Source organism: Saccopteryx leptura, chromosome 7 (genome assembly GCF_036850995.1).
Source record: "Saccopteryx leptura isolate mSacLep1 chromosome 7, mSacLep1_pri_phased_curated, whole genome shotgun sequence".
NCBI classification, from domain to species: domain Eukaryota; kingdom Metazoa; phylum Chordata; class Mammalia; order Chiroptera; family Emballonuridae; genus Saccopteryx; species Saccopteryx leptura.
Window position 1 is genome coordinate 66,715,967 of NC_089509.1, and position 9,360 is coordinate 66,725,326.

A 9,360-nucleotide genomic window follows, 5' to 3' on the forward strand; every position below is an offset into this window, starting at 1 on the left:
ATTGGTTTGAGCATGGCTCCAGGCACTGAGGATAGCTCTGTTGGAGCACATCGGCCTCAGGAACTAAAAATAACTCAGTACTCAAGCATCTGCCCAAAACAGGGTTGCCTGGTGGATCCTGGTCTGGGAGCATGTGGGAGTCTGCCTCACTATCTCCCCTCTTCTTTCCTAAAAAAAGAAAGAAAAAGAAATGTACATAAAGTTATATTTCTAGGGGTAAAAATTAAGTTAAAGAGAATTAATAATAGGAATTGTAAGTCAGATGATTCTGATGAAGATGATAATATTTTTTTATTAATAAACAGCTTTTTATTGAAGGACTAAAAGAATTAAATAGAAGGCCCAGTAACACTATAAAGCTTTTCAGATCATAACAATCCTTCTGTATGCATATAGGAAACCCAGACTTTGTCTCTTCTGAAAATCCTTATTTGTCATCTTTCCCTTTAGTTTTCCTGTATACCATCTCTCGAAAACTGGCCAGAATCTTGTTTTCTCTCTTTCGTCTCTCTTCTTGGTTAAAGGATGCAAGAGCTCTCTTCTCATCAGCACTATAGATCTGGTTCTCTTTTCGTAGCCGCACGGCCTCCATTCGGCGATGCCTGCTACCACTCATCACGTAACCCGAGCGTTCAAATGATGCAATTTCCTCACTTGTCAAACCAATTTCACCTCTTCGTGGGATACGTTTTCCAGCTTTTACATATTCAGCCATAGCTGCACCTTCACCAGGTAACAGAGCATGGCCATAGTTCAGGGGTTTATCATCTTGAGAGGCAAGTGTTTTTGGAGCCTCCGGGCCAATTAAATCCGAGGGTTCGTCAGGCTTTGATGGATCCTTCCAGGGATTCTCCAGAAACTCTTCTTGGGACTCTTTAGAGCTTGAATCACTGGAATCTTTTCTGTTCTTCTTAGACTTCTTTTTCTTGTATTTCTTTGATCTGCGTTTTTTCTTCTTTTCCTTTTTCTTGACTTTCTTTGATCTCCTTTTTGTATCTTCATCACTGGAGTCTGTTTCAGAATCAGAGTCACTGTCACTATCGTCAGAATACTTCTTATGTTTTCTTTTAGATGATTTTTTCTTTCTCCTTTTCTTGGACCTTTCTTTTGAATGACTGGAGTTCTTTTTTTGCTCTTCTGAGGTAGAAGCTGAAGTGGTGCTTTTCTTTGGCTCTTCCTCCTCGACTGGTGTATGTTCATCAGAGTCTGGTTCCGGATTCTTTGGAGAAAGTCCCCACACTTCAGGAGCTCCCAATTCTCCAATCCTCTCTCTCTCCCTTAACCTCTTCTGCCGCAGGCTTTCCTCCCTTTCCTTGTCCAGGAGGCCAGGCCAAGGCTTGTGGCTCCCACAGGGCCGTGAGTAGCAGCCATAATCAGCGGACGAGGCAGAAGCGAAGGGGGCGCCCTGCCTCGCAGACAGCCGCTCCCCAAAGCGTGACCACGAGCGGGAAGGGCAGGGCTGCTTTCTGGAGCCTTGGCTAAGGCCACCCGGCTGGTGCTTGAGGCCATTCCGATCCCCAGACCGAGAGCGGCAGCCCCGCGGGCAGCGAGCGGATGTGCTGGATTTAGGGCTCCTCGAAGAACCGCGAGGCTTCACTCTGGGGCCGGAGGCCTCCCTCTCCAGGCCGCGCGAACCAGACACCAGAGCCATCACTGCCGCGGGGTCCCCCTAGCGGGGGGACAATGGGGTGCTCTCGCTAGCCTGGGAAGAGATCGGTTGCCTTGGCTCCCAGAACCTGTCACCATGCCACAAGCCGAACCCGAGGGAACCTTGGAAACAGTTCCGGCTACGTCGCAAATACCTTCCCAGGATCTAGCTTGTCCTGCCCACGCGACGTGATGCCGATGATAATATTATTAATAATAGCAACAGTTAACTTTATTGAGTATCTATCATATGCCCGGTACTATTCCAAAAGATTTGCACCTATGATTTTATTTGAATCTTCAGACAACCTAAAGAGGCAGATATCTCGGTTCCATTTTAGAGATGAGAAAATGGAGGCACAAAGAGGTTGACAATAACACACAAATTTTAAGAGGTGGCAGAATTGAAACTAGACATTCTAATTCTATAGCCCTTGCTCTAAACCAGGGATATTCAACCCTTTTCATCTCTTGGCACACATAAAGTAATAAGTAAAATTCTGCAGTCTACCAAAAAAATTTTCATTACAATCTGACAAAAAAAATAGGTATAATTTTTCTATTTTCCAAGAAAAAAAAAACAGTAATTACTTACCTTCCTTTTTTTTTCCCTCCATAGTGACTTTTTAAAAAATCAGGTGTTGATAATTGTTTATAAGGATTTCTAGTACCAAGAATAAACCAATCAGTTGCAACCTTATTATGTGAGGTGACCAATAAGATGCAACTCAATCATAAGACCTATATATTTATAGTTCAAGGCAGGGCCTTCACACTGGACAGCTACTGTTGTGTTGGCTGTTGTCATTTTTTTTTTTTTTATTTGACAATCTATGGGAAAAGAGGTTGGTGCCCCTGACTAAATAGTCAGGTATTGCTTGTTTTAAAAATGCTGTGGCACACCAGGTAAAAATTGCTGCTCTAAACTACAGACATCCACAACTTGGGACATTTCAATTTATGATTTTCAACTTGATCATGGTATGAAAGCAGTACACATTCTGTGGCAACCACACTTTGAATATCGAGTTTTAATCTTTTCCCAGGCTAATGATGCTGAGCAGCGGCACCGAAGTGATTTTGTACGTCGGTCTGCTGATGGAGGTCAGTGTTCTGAGCATGCTTAGAGTACGCTAGGCTAAGTAGGCTAGGTGTATTAAATACTTTTGCGATTTGAAAGTTGAGAAGCAGCTGTACTGTTTTGCTGTCAGTGAAGTGCACCTTGTTTTCACTACTTTTATTGAACTGTATTCTTCAAAAACCTACCTTAAATCCTGCATCCTCCACAAACCATTTTTTGATTTCCTGTAACCAGTTTCCCTGAATTCTCATGCCCTTTAATTTATACATTATGTTCTAGCATTAGGGATAATGTAATTGACCTTTGTGTCCCCTGGTCCCGCCTCAGGCTTTCCTCTCCTTCCTGACCCTTCCTCTGCCCTTGAATAGTATGTAACATATTGCAAGGAGCTTAAGTCATAATGTTGACTGTCTCCTTTTCTCCCATTATTTGGTACACTACTGTAGCAAAAATGACTAGGAAAACCCTTTAAGGTGCAGTGAGAAGCGTACTTCTCTTAATAACTATTCTCGGTTAAAATTCAAATGCTATTTAAATTGTTTTGCTACTGCTCTCATTTCAATCATTGGATACTTTTGTAAGCCTATTTTTCAGAAAAAAAAATTTCATACCTAATAATCATTCTGCTTGAGTACAGGTAACCCATGTCGCATGACATCGTAGTTTCGATGGAAAGCCGTTTTCTCTGAGAAACGGCTGGCAAGTACCAAATTTATTCTGTGCAAATTGTTTTTATAGCAGCCTGATGTTCTTCAATCTTTTCTTAAATCGAACATTGGTAACACACAATGTAAACGGTCTTGCAGCTACATTGGATTTGCCATGCTCACTCTCCACGCTTGGTATTAGATTGATGTTTCATTTTACACAAAGGATATTTTAAATAGCTCTGAGTATGCCTCCAAACTACACACATGGCTTATCTCCTCATTATTTTAATATTTCTTTAGTTTTCTTTTTATTTATTTTTTAATCCAGATAGCAATTTGATTGCTCTCTTGGGTCAGGAGAGCAACTCGTTTTAAGTGAGCATTCAATGACGAGTTTTCAAAGCATGTACTTTGAAATCGCAGCTATGACAGAGATCCCTGTGAGCTCATTAGAGAGTAGTTAAATCATAGACAGTCTCAGTGTGAAGCTTTGAAAGATAACCCTCATTTGCTGGAGTATGTTATCAAAATAAAAATATGCTGAAGGAGAAAAAAAATATTCATGGAAACACATTTTCTCTGAGATATTTTTCAAAGCAGCACTTTTCTTAGCAAAGTTTGCCAATATTCATTGATTCATCTCCTTAAGCACATAATTCAGTCTATTCAATGTCTACTGTGACAGTGCTGATGAGCTCTTAATTCTTCTCTATTTATTGCAGCAAATGTAGCAGTGACCTTAATGAAATATCTATTAAGACAAAAATGTCAGTGCCACACTTTTAAAGATGGATTCAAGTGCAAAAGTTCCAAAGGTCAACATGATATTTTGAAGTGGATCATTCAAACATACATTAAGTTTTAAAATAATATAACTAAAACCTCTTGACAATTTGATATGTTTTAATTTTTAAAAAGATACAGGAAAGGCTAAAGTTTAGAAAGTATTAACAATGATCTATTTAACTCTTACTTGACTGGGATGAATCTCTTAAAGTATGAAATTTATTTTCTCATGTGAAAAGTTATATATATTAATAGTATAAGGTTGGAAAGTGGAAAAGGTAGTCATTCAACCAACATTGGCCCTCTTGATACATAAAGAGGTGGGCAAAAGTAGGGTTACAGTTATAATACAAATAAGTAATACAAAAATGAATAAATAATAATACAAGAGTAAACTCTGTTTCATGTACTGTCAAGTGTAAACCTGCTTTTGTCCACTCCTGTATGTGAACTGATTTTGAGCTTACACTTTGATGACAAAGAATCACATGGTCTTAGATAATTTAGTTGTTTGTAAAGCTGTTGAATTGATTAGTTTAGACTAATTAGCTGAATTAAATTGAGTGGATACTTTTGAATTCTTTATGTCCAAATAGTCTCAAGATGAAATAAGGGATGAAATTGATTTAATCAGAAAATTTAAGAGCCTGTTGTGTTCAGGCTTTTCTGCTAAGTTCTCTGGAGATAAGATATATTTAAAATACTCTATTCTTGTCTTCAAGGAATTTACAATCCAGTAGGAAGAATAAGAGACAAACAAAAAATATAAACTACATTTACGTTAACCTCTGACTGAGTAATGAGATTATTCTGTATCATCTCAAACAAATGGCTGTGCGGTCGCTGACCACTGCCAGCTAAGAGACTACCTCAATGCACTCTCTTCTTCTATGAGACTGAAATATAATTAGAAAGATCTTCATTGCACTGAACTAAAATCTGTTTCTTTGTGGGTTTTTTCCATTGATTTTTGTTCTGGTCTTTAGCATCAAGAACAATCTACTACTCCTTCTTTGGCAGGATAATCTTTTAAATATCCAAAGATTCTTATTTCTCCATTTTGGTTCAGTTTCCTTTTAACAAATGTCTTTATTTTTATTTCTTCTGACTAAACCTGTCTATTTCTTTTTCTTTTTTCCATCTAGTTTATTTTTAACAAAATCTTGTGTAATGACATTTTGAGATACTCCTGTCCCCCTCCCCCATTTCCCCCCCCCCATGTGTTCTACTCTCTTTGGGAGAAAAAGCCCGAGTGCTTTGGAGATAAAAAGGATTATTACAATAAGATAGTATAGATTAGTTATGTATTGAAGGTTGGACTGCACTGAGCATGGAATGCCAGTAAATCAGTGTTAGAATGTTCAATATTTTTTAAGAATTTGTCATGTGAGTCAAATTTTTTCAAAACCTTAAAAAGTCTATTCTATCAGTGTTCACAGTCTGGATGCATGGGTGTTGCTGATGCCGAAAAATGCAAAGCAGTGTTCTTCACGCTGCAGGCACACAAAGATTCCCCTTTCATTTTCATCTGCAGCTGCCATGGAAGAATGTGTTTCATTTTCTCACAGACTGCTTGACACCTTTAGTCAAAAAGTCACTCCATCTGTGATACTTCATGCCATATTGTTCTGTCTACCAGTGATGCTTCCAACTCACTCCCAGCTCTTCTGTGCTGCTTGAAATTGGGCTGCGGTCTCTCTAGAAAGCTTCTCAGTTCAACCTGCTCTTCAGCTGCTATTGGAATGACTGCTGTTGTATATTTATTATGTATCTCTTGTGCACCGGAGGTACGTGCCCACACTGGCAGCTGTTTTAGACTGACTGCTTCAGGATCTTTGTGGCAATCCCAGATCGTCTCATTCTATGCTAATTTGGGGTAGCTGATGACATTAACAAGATTCAGGGAACCTGCTACACCATCAAGGCTATGTCAAAGACATAGCAGGCATCTTGAAGATTAGACAAAACCACTGTGCAGATCCACATTTGGGTGTGTCCCAAAGGATATGATTTGTTTTTTTTTTTTTAAATAGTTTACCCTCTTTTCTTTCCAGTTAGCACAGCTCTACAAAATGGTTTGTAGACTGCAGAATTCAATGATAGTTTCTAACTCATTTGTTCAGGATAACCTTAGGTCTGACAAGGTCATTTTTGTAGTTCCTATTTTTTTCTTTAGGTTTATCATAAAGAACAGTACCAATAACAATGATAACAAATTCCTACTGAAGTCATGGAATGTGTTGTGTACTACAGCAGGACCTTGTGACCAGCCCACCCTTTCTTCATTCTTCTTGAAGGACTTCTCACTGATGCTCTTTAGACATGCCTCTCTCTCGGGATCTTTTCAGATTCCTGTGTGATGGTGAGGACAGAGGCTGGAAGGGTACAGAGATCTAGATTCTCATTCCAGTTCTATTGCTAACTGCTGCAGGGACTTTGACCATCATATTTGAAACAGGGATGATAATTTTAACTTCAGAGTTATGCTAAAGATTAAAATATATGTGGTTGAGACCTACGTGTATGTTGTCCTTGCTTTGTCCTCCCAAACTAATTTATGTTGTACTTTTCTAATGAGCCCTTATCCTCTGCTCTGTTAGAGTCTTTTATGTATTTGTTTAGATTGCCTAGTGGCAGGTAATCTTTCCCTTTTACCTTTAGATACCCAACCATGATTAGTACACTATTTTTAGTAAATTCTCCCATGTGGATACTAGTGCCTTGCCTAAGCTATGAATCTTCCATGTATGGCTTCCTTCCCAAAGACACAGAGTTGGTCTCAGAACCCATGACTAAAAATATTAAAGTAGAAACCCAATTATTCAGTTGTAATTTCCCCTCTCCAACCTGCTTGTTCCTCTCTTCCTGGAAGGCAACAAAAATTTGAATGGAGGATAAGTTCTGGTAAATGTGTGCCTTGTTATTTACCCTACTATGTTGCAGATAGTACCAGCTCTACAAGATGGTCAGTGAAAATTTTGGTTTACATGATCAAGTAAGTTTGAAAAATCTGCTTCAAGCAGAATTAAAAATGCTCTTTGGTGCGATGGCCTGGCGTGCAGGAGTCCTGGGTTCGATTCTCAGCCAGGGCACACAGGAGAAGTGCCCATCTGCTTCTCCACCCTTCCCCCTCTCCTTCCTCTCTGTCTCTCTCTTCTCCTCCTGCAGCCAAGGCTCCATTGGAGCAAAGCTGGCCCGGGTGCTGAGGATGGCTCTGTGGCCTCTGCCTCAGGCGCTAGAATGGCTCTGGTTGCAACAGAGCAATGCCCCAGATGGGCAGAACATCGCCCCCTGGTGGGCATGCCGGATGGATCCCGGTCGGTCGGGCACATGCGGGAATCTGTCTGACTGCCTCCCCATTTTCAACTTCAGAAAAATACAAAAAAAAATGCTCTTTGGTTATAGGACTTCTAAGAACTTCCGATATGCTAATTTTGTATTTATAGACACAGAAAATTAATGTAGAAGAGGAAAAGTGAGTTTTTAAAATAGCATTAACCCTAGACACTTATAAAAACTTCTTTTCACTATGTATCTAATTACTAGAAACATCATCACATCTAGGTATGTCATTATTAAATATCTGATTTATTCATTTTGATATTTTTAAATGAAATATTTCATTCTCTTTTTTATAGACCATAGTTATATTTTCATAAAGTAGGCCTGTCTGCTTACAATTTAAAAACTAGAAGAAACAGTAATTTTGATTCTCTTTAAATCAGACTTTGATGAAGCATTCTTATAGCTGCTCTCTGTAGGAGTATGAGCCATCAGAAAAGATATTTGTTTATGAAAAGAGGTGAACCAGCAGAGGCTATTAACTATTTTGGAGGGTATCTCCTCTGAGAATCTGAGATCTATGGACTCTCTCTGAAAAAATGAAAATAATGTATTTTCTCTATAATCACAGGTGTCCACAAGAACAGGTGTTCACAAGAACCAATCCATAACTAAACTCCCTGGGGTCCCAAAGACCCCATGTTAAAAATTCTAAAAGAACTTTATGTGCCTCTCAGGGGAGAATAGTGTTGTTTTCTATTCAAGGAAGGAATAATTTCCAAAGAATTACATTGATGAATCAGAGTCTCAGAAAAAAGTGAAGAAATACTAAGTCTTTAGATGGTCTCGTGGGTGTATCCCAAGAGAAAAGAGTCACATTTCTCAAGATGGATCTTGGCAAAAGAAATAAAAGTTAAGTGGGAATGTTCTTAATGAGTACAGTAAGGGGATTCTAACTTTGGTCCCTGAAGTAGGTATCTATTCAATGTCTATTTACCTGTCCAACATTTATTTTATTTTCTTTGATCATAGCACCCTGCCTTTGAGGACACAGATTTTTCTAACTTGATTCATTTGGTGTAGGCATGATTGAATTTACCCTAGCTCCAGAGCCTGACACATAATCTAAAGCAGGCTGATCAGTGTATTCTATCTCCTGCCTATAATGATTAGTTCAGGGAAGGATCTGTGAGCCAGTTTGGGGACTTATATTCAACTCTCAGGAAAAAGAAACCTTCTCAGGGCTGGCTAGGCTGATAGAATTTAGGCATGGAGCTGCTGGTGATCTTTTTGCCACCATGAAGGGAAAGTAGTTGTCCCTCGCCATAGGTTCACTTTTCACAGTCTCACTGTATCGCAAATTTTAAAATTGTATACATCTAATTTTGTATCATAGATTTTTTGCTATATCGTGAGATTTTGCGGTATATAAGTATTTTATATATTTATTATTTTAATTATTTTTGCAGTTTATAAGCACTTTCTAGCCTAAAAAATTGAAAACAATATTAAAAAATTATAAAGCCTTAAAAAATATATATATAAATAATAAAATAAATATAAAGTCACTACTTTGTGGATTTTTGCCCATCGCAACAGTTTCTGGACACTAACCCCGTGATAGACAACGGACCACTGTATATTTAATGGTAAAGGCAATACAGAGTAAAGAGGTCTAGGTGGTGGAGACCTAATCCTGAGGGAATCCTACCTAGCCTTGACAGAGTTTCTATTTGCCTTCTAAGAACCATTCTCTATTTTTGTCTATAGGCTACCCTAGGTATCTGACCTGAATTAATTAGAGTGCCTTTTGGCTTTTTGATAGCCTAGAGCACTGGGGAGCTCTAACAGAGGGAAGCAAGGCAGTCAGATCTGTTGGGTCCATTTGCAAGACTGTATCACTCTACTTTGTCA

The 9,360-nt window shown here is 38.9% G+C and overlaps 1 pseudogene; it reads right to left on the minus strand.

Annotated features, from left to right (window-relative positions):
* Positions 1–427: 427 nt before the first annotated feature.
* On the minus strand, positions 428–1,651 carry LOC136378576 (NF-kappa-B-activating protein pseudogene; annotated as a pseudogene).
* Between the last annotated feature and the right edge of the window lie 7,709 nt (positions 1,652–9,360).